Below are 14,992 nucleotides of genomic sequence, written 5' to 3'. Positions count from 1 at the left end.
GCAGTTGTCCTAATTCTTCTGTTAGTCCAACTTCCTCTGTGTTACATATAGATATCCTCCACATTACGATGCTCCAAGCCCCCTCAGTGTCTCTTGTTTCGGCAACGGGCTTATGCCTAATAAGTGCCACATTGGTTAATGTAATTGTTTAGTTTGTTAGGAATTGCCCAAAATATCATTTCGTTGTCTTTGAAGACAAATTTAAAATTGAATACAGTGATTCCATTTAATTCTCGTCTAAAGGCGGCAATGAGTTGCAGTTTATCAGAACTAATGTTCATATATATAAAGTTTCCATTTTATCGTGGGAGCTGAAAAGCTCTTTACATTTTGTTATGGGCAACAAAATTAAATATTTTCTCGGTTAACCAGTCTTGGTAAAATAACATTAAAGCATATACAAAGATAGGTAAGGTCTGATAAGAGCCTGTAGACATTGGTGTCAAACACGTCAATTCACATGAAATGTATTGCAGATAAAATGAAACAAGAATAGTTGTTCCGTTAAGATACATCACGCACGTGATCCTTGAAGTCGCCTTAAGACATTTATGTAACGCTCGCAGCATTAGGCATATTTTAGAGTGGCGTCTTATATTTAGGTACGTGTTAGTTTAATCTAGAAACACCACGAACATATTTCGAAATGTTGTTCTTCTATGTGAATCATTTTGAAATGTTTTTAAAAAATTGCGGTAAATTTCAATAATGTGTCCTCTTTCATGAACCGACGGCCCGCGATTCGATAAGATATGGCGAGGCTCAGATTCACCAGACGTTGAGAATCCCCGTAGCACCCCAATGGTTATTCTGAATAATACTTATTAATTAGGATAAAATAAAATAATTCGTCCGCGACAGCTGAAATCTCAGTGGCAAAATTTAAAGAAAAGAAAGCAGACAAATAAGGGAACGAAGAATCGTCGAGAGTGGCCTCGTAGGTGACCCCTGACTGGCTTGTGTGTTTGTTTAATTGGTGGTTTGTTTGTGTAGTAATCTGTGATTAGAAGTAAATGTTTTCGGGGAATGAGTAAACTCATTAGCCTGAGTTTCAATGAAAAATACATATTATTTGTTATAGTTTTAGTTGTTAATTTTTAGCAGTGTACCCATAAATCCGCCGTATTCTAAATTCTGAATTATTTTATGCTGAAATGAGCGGTACGCAGTATCACCACTATGGATAAGACAGGCGAGATATGTAGCACGCATAGGAAAGATGAGAAGAATGTACAGAATTGTAGTCGGGAAATCGTAAGTGACTTAGGAATAGATGGGAGGCTAATGTAAAAACTGATTGTAAAGAAAATTGGCGTGAGCGGATGGATTAGATAGACCTTCCAGCTCAGAATAGGGCCAATGGTGAGCGCTTGTGAACTCTTTAATAAACCCAAATGCCTCCATAAAAGGCGGGAGATCTCCGCAACTATCTAAGCGAATGTTACTTTCACCTAAACGACTCTGATCTATGGAATTAACGAGTGTGAGTTCTGGAATTGTTGCATCCAGTAATTTGTCGTTCCCATTTAAACCTGTATGAAGATACTGTACGAAAATTCCAGAAAGTAGACTGGGTTCCGTTTCTGTATGAGACATAAGTCTGTCTTGAGCGTCATTTTGAAACCTATACCTACTGATAAAGCACAAGATAATCATCCAATAAAAGAATGAATAAAAAGAAGTCGTATCATGAAAGATTATAAATTTTCTTCAATGAAACCTTTCAGATTGCTTTCCTGAAAGTAGCAAATGGTTTCGTTGTTTGAAGTCATATTATCGACACATCCTGTACTGCAGTTTGTTATAATGGGAACACACCCAACCCGTACTTAGAAGGATTTATAGTGCTGCGTTATTCAAGTGAATACCGCCCATTGTCTGTTTCTCAGTCGTCCACAGGCGTAACAATCACAAATAAAGCAACATTCGGCCATCAATCGAATCCATTAGACCTTGATAAGCTTAAATTATGAAAGGAAAGGTGTTCTACTGCTCTGTATGTTGGAGCCTACATCGTCATTTCTACGCACATAAAGAAAGTATTATTATGTGTACAGCCTCACCCAATCACATCAAATGTAAGCCTCCCATTCATTCCAAAGTAGAGTCTACATTGCGAGTATATGATTTAGAAATGTATTTGTTGTTGATTGATGGCGTCTAATCAAGCAGAGTGTGGCTCCAGCTCATATGTTATTGTGTTAGCATTGGGACGCGCAGACTTGATGCTCATCTATTATTCACGTAGCGCATCTGCTGTGTTCAGGTGTTTATCCACACAATATGTGATGGTAATGTTTCACGGTTCAATATTTCTTCTTTGTTACCTTAAGGACAATGGATGAATGGAATTCTTGATTAAGAATTCGGTATAGCCTATCGAATGAATTGATTTTCTGCCAACCCTTTCTGTATGTTGTGTTAAAAATGTTGCTTTTCAAGGCGAAAATTCGGTATATATATATATATATATATATATATATATATATATATATTTAAAACTTTACGTTATTGTTGTTGTTTAGTTGTTTTGCCATCCTGACATCTGCGGCCTGGCAAGGTTGAAAGTAGACGGCAACATCCGTGGAGCATTTCTTTCCCCTGATAAAAGATGACTGTAAAGACGAGTATGTCCAGCAGAGGAGATTGACGACTTAACATAGTACTGGAACTGCTGTGGGGAACTGGTGCGACTTAAAAGTGAATGAAGGGAAGATATACAAACAGTTGTATGATTGAGGTTTTCACAGCGGTGAGTATGAAGATTTCTGTCTTCTGGGTTGTTGCGCTGTGTAGTCTGGTCGATGTTAACCAACGTTTCAGAGGTCATACTACCTCCGTCATCAGGGAGATGAATCGCCCTGATGACGGAGGCAGTATGACCTCTGAAACGTTGGTAAACATCGACCATACTACACAGCGCAACAACCCAGAAGACAGAAATCTTCATACAAAACGTCCCTAATTAATAGGGTTTAAATTTGTTGCGACGGTGAGACCGAAGATGGCTGTATTTTGGGTTATAGCAATGAGTCATCGTCTTGATAATGGAGGCAGCAAGGACCTCTATAACGCTGGTAAACTTCTACCAGACTACACAGCGCTTCAACTCAGAAGACAGCCATCTTCGAATTCCTAACTACACCATTCTGGTCTCGAGTATGTCATTCTGCATTAGACCTGGGTTTCAGTTATCCGCGTAACTCCAAAATGTACTCAAACTATAATCTTTATAACAATGAAATAGTGTGAACTGTAGTGAAGTGGGTTGTGACGAAGTATAGTATTGTACATGGTTAGCAGCATTTCGGAGAAACATTCCGGCTCCAATCTCCAGAACAGAAGTGGAGTGGCTTCTACACAGAAGACCTGAAATATCTGGAACAGATAATTTACATGTTCCGTTCAAATCCCAGTTTATAATAATACACATTTATAGCGGAGAAATTCCAACAATGTTATTGGAAGTTGCAAAAGAAAATGAGGTAGTCTGCATTTTGCATTAATTGTACGAAAGTTTCTCTATCGCTCTCTCTCTCTCTCTCTCTCTCTCTCTCTGTCTGTCTGTCTCTCCACAGATTGATAGGTGATAATTATTTAGAATTTTGATATTTTATTGTAGTGGCTGGATCTTAAAATGTAAGCATTTATTTTCGTCTGGTTGTCGTAGAACGTTTGCTTAATAGATACTGTTTTACACTTTATATGTATGAGCTCTACACAAAGTTCCATTTGCTACTTTCTGCATTGTATACTTTCCGAATTCTGTATGTGTTACATGCACAAAAGAAACTAATAATGACCGGAGAGGTCGTGTCTGTCTACCGTCACACTTGTTTCACATCAAACATCTCAACGAACTTCGATTAAATTTAGCATTAGGGGCCTATTTTACAAGTAGTCAAATTTGGCATTTATCGGTCTAATATGTTCTCCATACAAATCAAATCTTATCGATTGTCTCTTGAACGCCTTATCATAGAAACTAGAAGACCAAGTAGAAGCACCCTTAGAGCGACATTAAAGAGTTGCATTTTGTTTATTAATAACTTCTGTCTGACTTTGAAGGTGTCTGGCGACGGTGTATAATTATTATGTACGAATTTATCAATTTCCTAAATGTTGTGTAGTTAAAACCACAGCGTTCAGGGAGCTGGTGCTACTTCCGTCTTCAAGTGAACGGTGGGTGGACAAACCCGAGCTCTTTTTGGGGCCCCAAGTGCACTTAGTGCGCTGTTCAGCGTCTCCTGGAAGAGTCTACTCCGTGGAGTTAGTTACGAAGTGACATGTGTCACTTTTCTTCCAACAGTTATGAACAACCGATTAATTTAAGAGTGCGGCGCTGGAGCCAAGAAGGGAGAAGGAAGATGCATCGTATTAGTTTTATCTGGAGGAAATAACTCCGGCAGATCAGGATGTTTATTTTGGAGAGCGCGAACTGTCGCCAGATAAGATAGAAACTGTGTTGTTCTTGTGGTTGAACCCAAAATGAATGGTTGTATTGTTCTCTCTTATCAACGAATTGAAGAATCGGAACAGTACAGCAGAATTGCATTCTTCTTTAAATTGCCACTATAATAGTGTTCATAACCGCAGAGAAATTGTAACTGAATATTGGGAGAGTGAATTGATTGATTTGTCGTTTTCTCGTCAAAGTAGTTTGGATGTAACGAATCACAAAACATTTGTTCTTTACAAGTAAACCTGAACGGGATGGGTGGAAGATTACACTGCTTCATATTTGAGAGGTTTTGTTTGTATGTTACTACCTTTTCCCTTGTAAAGTTTTTATTATCTCATTCTGTCACTCAGTCTATGTTCTCTTATATTAGGAATACAATTTTTAATATAGTTTAACTTCAGTTAACATATTACGCGATTTTTAAAGCCAGTAAAGTGACCAATGGTTATATCTATTCATTTAACGCGTTGACGCCCATGTTTTATATTAATAATATTTAAATATTCAGGTACTGTATCAAAGAGAGCACAACATGTCACGGTTACAAATATCAGTTGGTTATTGCTGTGCAGCTAACTAATAGCAGTTTATTACGTACTAATGCTGAAGTTTGTTACTTACATTTCAACTACATTATCAATGGTGTCTCTTTTTAGCCTTTGGAAACAAGACGCTGCTGTAAAAATGGGGGAAATTAGAAATTTCTGATTAAATTTGCTGATGCAGGTCTTAAGAAGGCTTTGCAATGCATTCGATTTTATGTATAGTCCAATATATCAACGATAATTTGTAGGTCTTCTGTTTTCTATTTGAATAGGAAAATAATTACTATTTAAATATTCTGTTGAGTCGTGAAAAGAATTTACTTCACACCCATTAAGATCTTACAAAGCAACTGCTGGGTAAATTTTTAAAATAAGCAATGGTCTTATCTTCTTCCAAAATTTTAATACCTGGAGGTAACTGAAAATCCTGGAGTTTAACATTATTGGCGGGTTTCTAAATGATTTTACTCAGTCTCTCCAGAAGAATTTCAAGATATTCATTTTAACATATTTCTGAACACAGATGACGAAGGATACGTATGCCTTTTAAACTCAATCTGAGCATTTGCCATAGCTGGTGTCTTGAAACGAACAATTATTTTAGGATTATTCTACTTAATAATTAACTGCTATCAAAATATGGTAATTTTATCTGAAATGATAACAGTGAATATTAACAACTGGTGTGATATTTTATTTTAGTGGTAATTTAATACAAACATGTGTTTCTGAACCTTAACTTTACGTGGTGCGTCCCTTATCACAAAGGAAATCCTCGCGACCTACTCATGTTTATATAACCACTTTTGATATGGAACAAGTGCTGGGACAGTTCTTATTTAAGTTTTGAATTTGGTGTGTTGACAGTCGCGTCGAGGCGACTCAAACCCATTAGCCAACAGCCTCATCCATCTTGCATCATTCTCGTAACCTCTCTAAGTCTTTCAGCAAAATGATAGGACGTCAAACTCGAGGAAGAAACTAACAAGTGTACACGTGGACCGTTCCGTTGAAAATCACGAAGCTACCGATAAAGAACGCCCTGATAGTGGCTCGAGCCTTCCAGCACTCTCCTTTGAGCTACAAAATGTTTCCTTAAGCTTAACAAGTCCTGAAGCATATAAACAGCCATTTTGTGGAACTGGAAGATCGTTTCCGTGTTATTAAGAGCCATATTAATTCAATCTACACCCACAGTCTACACAACCATTTTATTAACCAGTTTATTATTATCTCCCATCTGTTCCTAGATCTTCCAAGTGTTTTCTTCCCTTAGAGTTTTCCGTCTAAAATTGTGTATACTTACAACGGTCAAACAAACATTATCTGAGACTGCGTTAGTTTCTGTTGTGCATTGGCGAGTGTCATGGCCACTTAACCAATAACAAGACATTTTCCGGTTATTTACGTGGTAAGAGAAGAAGCATAAACTAGGAGTTTGACGTAAGTGATCAGAGATTTTAGCTCAGGGTATAAATTTGTTACAACTACCCCGAAATAAAATCGAAGTTTTTTTACAGATCAGAAATTTCGAACAGATGTAACTAATTCGGGACATTGAATTTCTATTTCTTAGGCTATTTAACTGCTCTGTATCAACTGCAAAAGTTATTATAGCTTTAAAGTGATAGCATGTTTACGCTGTTTCTGAGATCTGCACTGCTCATTACTGTGTTAACAGTGGCTAGCCGCGTGTAATATAAAGTTTATTTATTCTAGTTTTAACGCTTGATTTTTTTTTAACGACTTACTCAGTCAAATGGTGAAGTCTCTACTCCATACTTGTTCGTACAGTAATCCAATCGAGCCCGTCAGGAAGGCTGAAAATATTCATATTTATAGTAATGTGCTCAAGGGCTTCAGACCCCCCCCCCCCCCCCCATTCAGCTTCTAATGTAGCTGGAACGTGGTGCTGACCCTCACCGCTATTTAGTACCAAGTCGAGGTTTGAAAAATCTGTGGTTCGTCTGAATGGTACTGCGCTTAGGCCAGGAGATAACTTTGCGTTTTCAGAATGTCATCGTTTCTGCGTCTGCTCCATAAGCCAGTGATTTTCAAATCCTTTCCTACACAAATTTCAGATATCAAGAAACACAGAGAATCTATCTATGTTTTGACACGTTTTCTGTTTTAAAAACTTTTAAGAGCACTACTATTGATATTCATAGAACACTTTGCCGTCTTGGATGGCGAATCTCACTTAAATAACATTAAAAGAATTCGATTCCTACCTCCAAGAAAACACGCCTTATCTCTGTTACAAAGAACAACCACGACTGACAGCTACACGAAAACCTTAAGCCAATATATGAACCTACTTCATATGCAGGCCTGTTAATAGTTTTAAACATGTGGTATACATAATTACTGTTATTTAGAAATTTAAGACAATTTGTAACCAATTTCGGAAACATAAAGGTGTCTCCGAATTTGAATAAGTGTATGATACTGTCCTCGACTTAAGGGTAAATCTAGAATTGGGAAAAACCATCATGTGATGATGGCTGCTGTTATTAATCATATGTGGGGGTCGAGAGAGGAAAGCGGGGAGTTGTGGAATGGCCATTCAGCTCGCAGTTTGAAAGCCTTAGCACTGAATAATGCGTCGTTAATATATAGTCCAACATTTTCGGGCGAAATCACTTTTGGAGGCGCAATAATTCAAAGCCGAAGTGCGAAGTCGTTTTCAAACCACTCCACGAAGCGTTATTAGAATATGGCGCCTGTCTCTGCCTATCTGACCTAATTTAAGATAAGCGCGAAGCTGACAATCCCCGGGACACATACATATATAAGCTAACGCCCTCTTCTGTACGCTTCGGTTGTCACCTTTCCCATTTTCCTGAAGGAAGAGAGAGAGAGGGTGAAGCACGTGAAGAAGGGGTATGAGGCTGAGACGAAGGGGGTTGGGGTAGGGGGAAGCAAATCTTATTAAATTGCCCGGGGTCCTCCTCCCCTATACCTCCCCAAAAATGCCCCAACCCCTGCTTCTCGTTTCCAGCATCAGACACACACACACACACACACACACACACATACAAGGCAGAATATCTCGAATAGCCATTTGAGTCGTCACCATGGAAACCGTCCGGGGACCCACCATCCTCTGGTATTCCATACCCCATTTCTTTCTTCTTCCTCTAACCTCCCTTTACTTTTTGAAAGTCTAATGCATTTGCAGCAAGTGTGAAAACATTTTGTTTTTTTCAATAGAGGAGATTTTTTCCTCTGCGAGACCTTAGCCGCCTGCACTCTACCATACCCACTCTCTTCAATCCACCCTCCACCCAGCTTTTTCTTCTCACACGACAAGCTTCCTCCCTTTCTTTCAAGATTCGTTGTGTACTTGTTTAACATTTCTTTTCTTTTCACCTTCATCACCTCCACCCTATGACAATACCACCCTCCGTGCGTGTGTTTCGGAGATCTCTGGAAGGCCTGAAGGTGACATTTTCTTCCGGATGAACTGGACTCTTCAATTCGGTATTCCCAGGTGGCATCAACTCTTGCATTATGGCTGGGCCTTCCTTGATTCTCTTTCCTCTTCTTAGTTGCCCCTGTATCTGCTGTCTCGTCATTCAGTCTTCATCTTCGCGCTCGATTGGCATTTTGATGGTGGCAACAAGCGAGTCCCTCCCTGCGTCTTCTTGCGTAGGTCTTCGGACTCTTTCGCTTGATTCGGGGGACAGGCAGCAAGTTCTTCCGATTGCTTTCACCTCGCCCTCTTGGTTACAGCTTTATCAGAACCTACCACGGCATAAAATTATTTTTATGAGCATTTCTTATAGTGGAAGAAACCATACGACGTATGGGACGTAATCCAAACACTGTGCTTACTACCTTGCGGAGGGGGGTAGTCTATACCAGAACCGACTGAATGATGAAACTGACTTGGTGCAGAGTAAATAATGTCACCTTATTTTAAGAACAAAAACAGGATATTTTAGTTACAATTCAGAAGGTTTCTGGATATAAAATCTGAGTTCGACTCTTCTAGCTGGAATATTTTATGATTTTTCTTTGTTTCTTCAGAAATGTATCTCCAGAATACGGATAGAAGCCTTCATAGCTCAACAATTTCCCCATCTAAGTCACTCCACCCGTTTCTTCCATTAGGCATTGGAGGATAATATTAAAAAGTACCTTAAACAATATAATGAACGTTTGGGTTAAATGGAACCTGGGGATTTCATCGCCAACCGAGTAACTGTCAGATTCTGTAGAAGCACTCTGCTCCATGGTTTAGTTAAATGCCTGGAACTGCAGGATTTCATGTGGTTTGCTTCCAGTCTTGCAGAATCGTTGAATACTAATGATTTAGGCCTGACTAAATCTCATTCAACCAATGAATTGTTTCTCATTTGGTCTCCCTATTAAAACATAACCAATTCGTTCAGTGGAAGAGTCCTTCTTGAGAAGCTAATAGGCAGTTTCTAAATTTTGTTGTACTTTATTTCTCGAAGAAAATACATGTACCTGTGTCCAATATTTCGCAAAAAGTAGACAGAATGCGTTTAGAATGATATTGTCCAATAGGATGGCGTGGTTCTAAATTGTAATCGACCGGTTTTAGATTTAAATTATTCGTGTAATGGGGATTCCCAAAAACAACCCTCCACTCTCTTACACCCCCATTTCTTAGTTTCATTCTGTTTTGCCCCGTCATTTCCTCTCACTATCATCAAACTTATCGTGTGAGGAGACCATTAAATGGTGTTATAGCGCAGCGCGTGTCTGTTAAAACTGAGCTGCTCAAAGCTTTTCGTTCGAAGAAATGTCATTCCATCCACAAATAGGCTACTGCTTTTAGGCTGTATTGTGAATTTCGTAGGCAAATGTTGCGGTGTATTGGTTAACACGCGCTTTTCATATTTCGGAGAGATCTCATGTTCGAATTTCGGTCTGGAAATCGTCTATCCTGGCTCACAGTTTCTGTTTTCTACAGTCATTCCTGGTAAATTCTGGAACAGTACATTCTAAATTTTTCAATACAGTTTCCTTCTATATTCTTACTGTAATGATATTGTGTTATTTCCCATTGAACTCTGTTCAACATACGGAATTTGACAACACCTGATAAAGTTTCGTTAAATAAGCCAACAAACTTCTTCTTCGTTCGCAGCTCAAATCTTTTGACGCCAAAGGGCATTTATTCATAATTAAGAGTCCTTAACCGAGGTTTTAACTGAAAATCATGTTTTTAAACATTCAATAAGTACATTTCTGTGTACAATGTACACGGAAAGTTCATCTTTAGCAGTAAAGGTTTAGACCCTGTGGTCTGTGTATATTCGTAATAATTATTAAACTATTATTATTTCAGACATTAGGTACGACTGCTTTACTATTCGATTTATGAACTTCTGAATATTACGACCGACATTTTTAAGTTAACTCGTTCTGAAACGATAGCGATGTTAAACCTATAATATAGTGTGTGTTGCTGAACGTTCAAGTAGTCTACATTTCCTTTGCTGCATCTCGTATCAAGTTCTTCTTTCGTTTTACTTTTAGTTCGGCGTGAATGAAGTGAGAAATTTTTAAACTGTAGACCGACGTTGAAAAGCCGCCCCCCCTCCAAAAAAAAATCCTGATATTTCGGTGGTTCTTCTCACTCTTGCACCCTCAAGCCATTCTTTTGACTGAAATCTCGTGGCTTCACTATCATCCCTTACTCATCGCCAATTCTTTCTTCATTTCTCTCCTCTCTACAGTTCTGGAGATCTGCCATTGCATCTCTTCTCATATAGGATGATTACAAAGTCAGTGAAACGCTTCCAGCTTAGATTTGTTTTCTTTTTTGCAGTGCGGGAAGAACACAGATTTAAAATTCTTCGAAGCGAAGTGTTAAATAAAATGCTAGTAGCACATAAAATTGCCATTTTGAACTTTGTCCGTCGTCTAAATGATAAAATCATAAAATCAAAACGCTTTGAAAGCTTAATTCTGCCTTTATCAGGCCGAAAGTTGGAAGAGGCTATCTTGACTCACCTGGATCAGCTGACCTCATACCTGGGGCTCACCCAGATCATTATTCCGTCTGGAAATACATTAAAATTGCGTGACAGACGGGCAGACGATTACTTCTGAGTTATTATAGATGTGGCCGCCATAACAGTGGATGCATTCAGATATTTCCGCGAGAGTACTACAGTTATTATATATGATAGATTCCGATTAATTGGACAGATAGGCTTAATTTACATAAATAGATGGAGCGACATAGAATTTAACAATTTAGCTATACCAACAGTAGCATTATTCAAATCAAGCTTTCTAAACTTCCATTGTCATTCAGCTGAAAAAGATGAGGGCAACTCTTGCCTGTCATTGAGGCTGATCGTGAAGTTGTCAGTCAGTGCAGCATTGTCGAGAAGAGGAGTGACTGTCGGTGTTGGAAGACACATGGTCCTCTCTTCGGCCTTCCTTGTGTCACTCTTAGCCCGTCCATCGGACATCATTACGCCTAACGTACGTTTCAAATCTCAAGAGATACACTGATCGTATCTCGTCTTTGGCTTCACGTAGGTTTTAGAAAGTGATTGATTAGTTGTTAGGTCATTTAACGACCCTGTTTCCCCTGCAGATGTTATACAGCGTCAAAAGGGACGGTAATATTATCACCAATGTTGAATATGTAAGGAACTGGAAACAATAATTCACCTGAAGATAATGATGAAATCAACAGAAACCCTCAGTTAGAATAGCCATTAACCCGACCGAAATTCGGGTACTTTCTGATTACAAGTTAACACTACACGAATTCAGAAATTTTGCCTTTAAGTGAGGTAGATGACCGTGAATTGTGATATGGTAAGGACGTGGAAGGAGGTTGTCGTAGTAAGTTTAAAGGTACTATCCTGGGATTTTGCTGGAGAGTCTGAGAAGCACCGCTGAAAACCTTAATGAGGTTAGTTGTTAGTCACGGAGAGATTTTAACCGGGCAGTCTGCGTCCACAAGACTAACGGCAACTTACTTTCCGTTTTCAGCTAATTGAAATTCTGAGTAAGGACGCCGTTAGGGGGTGTACGACCACTCGTCGTCTTGATGTTGCAAAAAACAAATGTTGTACAGTTAGACTTGCCGTAATGTGAAATTATGGTATAAATACTTCAGTATATTTGCATCCTATCATAACAATGAATTTTACTAGCGTTAGCATCTACTAATATCCTGTCACGTTGTATATAGGCTAAGTACGAGCTGTACGTAGTTACGAAGAAGCGAAAAATGTACTGTTCCCATTATGTACATAAATGTTATAGTACGAATGTGGGACTGTTTACAAAGTAAATAGGAAAGGAACTCGAGCAAGTTCTATTGTCAGTTTTGACAATATTCGCGCCGTAGACATATATCAGTCTTCCTACGTAATCGTCCCGTTCTCATTGATTTGGTCCAGCTTTGTGTTCATCCTTAGCCAGTCTTGCACAGCTTCCTCCCATCGCTGTTGATTGTCAGATTTAGTTTCGTCATGCTTCTCAACCTCAACATGTTACAGTCGATGGCTGCCCAGAATTTTTAACTCGAAGGGTTGTTTTAAAATAATCTCCTATTTTTTATGTTGTGCTTTGAGAATATTACGAGAGATGAAAGAAGAAAACCGAAGAAAATTTCACGAGGAGCTGTAGAAATTGTAATCTTCGTCCAGGATCAGTAAGATATTTATATCAAGAAGGGCGATTGCTATGATTAGGTAGCTTGTACGTAAAATAAGAAGTTCATACTAAATTTTTGCTGGGCAACATCGAAATTGACAAGATGAAAGACTTATGTAGAGTTGCGACGGTTATAATGACGTGCATCCTAAAATTTTGTTCTGATGATTAGAAGGGATTCGAGATAGTGCGACTTGTCGGAATTTTGAAAAGGCAAAGGAAAACTCTAGGATAGTATCCTAGCTCATTCCCGCGTCTCTTTGTATCTTTTCCAGATCATCATTCACAGTATGACCTATGTAGTTGTTGTTGTAAAGGCATTGTTATCCTATAAACTAGAGGTAGAGAGGAGACAGGAAACGATAATACAGAACGATTGTTTATTATACAGAAGTTCCATAATCCGGTCCTTTGGTCTCCAGAATAAGGGACAGAAACTACGCCACTGCGCTTAGTCACATTTCGGACTCTGACGATTTGTTTATGTTCAGGAAACCACTGATATTTATGTGAGCAAAGGCTTTCTCTGTACTTTATCGATACGCTTGTTTTATTGATGGTGATGCTGTGTGATACGGTTAGGGAGGGGAGAGACACTTGCACCCTTCAGCGCCTTGTACCGAAACAATGGACAGGGTGGTAAAGGGAGCGAAGAAAAAATAATTTAGTGAAGAGCTAGAGCTTTTAAAGGCGGGGGAAATTAATTGTTCTTGGTTACTTGAGTTGACTTGTATCTACGTTTAGGACCAAGGCGTCGCGTATCTGGTCCTTGTTTGGTTAGTTTTCTATCGTGACTCCATCGCATAAATTCAAAGCCCAGAGCAAGTCTAACGGCCGAGTGAGGGGTACAGACTGACTTCCTAAAACAAGGGAAAAAAACAGACATGGCGGAAACGAATCGTTTGTGTTTTATTTCAAATATTTGATGATAATACTTGATGGATGATTAGTGACTTGGGAAGGGCTGTAGCAGGTGAATCATCATGGTTTAGGTACTTATATTATAACAACTTTGTTTGTCTGTCTGTCTGTAGAGTCGCCTGTTTTGTTTCCTTGTACAGTCGTGTACCCTAAAATATTACACACTGTAAACTGATGTACCTCTTTATGTTTTTACCCAATAAATTACCATCGTCTGTGCTGATGTTAATTTATTGGGTGAAAACATAAATGTCATAAAGAAAAGTACAGAAGCTGTGTTAAATGCTACTAAAGAAGTAAACGTAGAGAAAACGAAGTACTTATCCATGTCTTGTCACCAGACTGCAAGGCAATATTATTCAGTGAAGGTAGCTAATAACCCCTTTTAAGCCGAAGCTCATCTAAACAATATTTAATAATTCAGTCCGTACCACAAAGTAAACACAACAATTCATTATGAAGATTGTTAATTCTGGTTAAGGAAATAATCGCTGTTGGAGAGTGAAAATCATACGAAGCCAGTATGTACAAAGTACATAGTTATTGGCTGTTAAATCAGGTGGGTCATATAATTACCGCTGAGTGTTAGACGGTTGACATAGTAGAGTATCATTCACGAGTAAGTTAAAAGCAGTCTAAATTCCGGGAATGCCTTTTTCCATGCAGTTCAGAATATTTATCTTCCTTTCTACTATCTAAAAGGAAAAGATTAAAATATGAAAACTATAATTTTATCTGAGTGTGAAACCTGGTCTCTCACGTCAGGGGAAGTACACAGGTTGAGGATATCTAAGAAAGGGTGCGTAGGAAAATACTTGTACCTAAGAAGGATGAAGTGACAGCAGTTTCGAGAAAATTGCATAATCACCACATATTATTAGGATTATCAAATCAAAGGGCTGGGAATTTAGCGCGCGTGGCCAAATGAGAAATGCGTACAGAATTTTGATTGCCTGTAAGCCTGAAGGGAAGAGGCTACTTGGAAGAAATAGTTGTAGGTGACAGGATAATATTCAGATTGATCTTGGAAGGGAAATAGGATTTAGAGGTATGGATTGAATTCATCTGAATCAGGACAGGGACCAATGGCGGGCTTTTGTGAAGACAGTACTGAACTTTCGAAATTCCTAAAGTTGGGGGAATTTCTTGCTGCTGCTGTTAACTTTTCAAGGACACTATTTTATGGAGTTAGTTACGTTACATTGGCTGTTTCCCTAGTTTGGATGTGTTTCTTGTGGGCTTTAAAGATATTTTGAAATTTGGATAAACCTATACGAGCAAGCAGATTCTGGTCTTAAGGTAAAAAGTAATCCATTATTATATTAACGTCTTTTGCTATCTCGTGGCATCGATACGGATCTCGTTTCATAATCATGATTCCCAATGAACCTGACAGTGCGGTGCA

At 38.7% G+C, this 14,992-nt stretch overlaps 1 protein-coding gene across 4 annotated transcripts in view; it reads left to right on the top strand.

The window, feature by feature from the left end:
* Positions 1 to 14,992, top strand: part of LOC110829107 (protein-L-histidine N-pros-methyltransferase) — a 174,798-nt gene that overhangs the window by 129,361 nt on the left and 30,445 nt on the right. The window lies entirely within an intron of this gene.

The sequence above is a fragment of the Zootermopsis nevadensis genome, unplaced genomic scaffold, assembly GCF_977971745.1.
Source record: "Zootermopsis nevadensis isolate Lab colony 2312 unplaced genomic scaffold, Znev_1.0 Znev_ptg000022l, whole genome shotgun sequence".
Lineage (NCBI taxonomy): Eukaryota > Metazoa > Arthropoda > Insecta > Blattodea > Termopsidae > Zootermopsis > Zootermopsis nevadensis.
The sequence above is the reverse complement of the archived record's forward strand: the minus strand, read 5'-3'. Positions and strand labels throughout refer to the sequence as shown.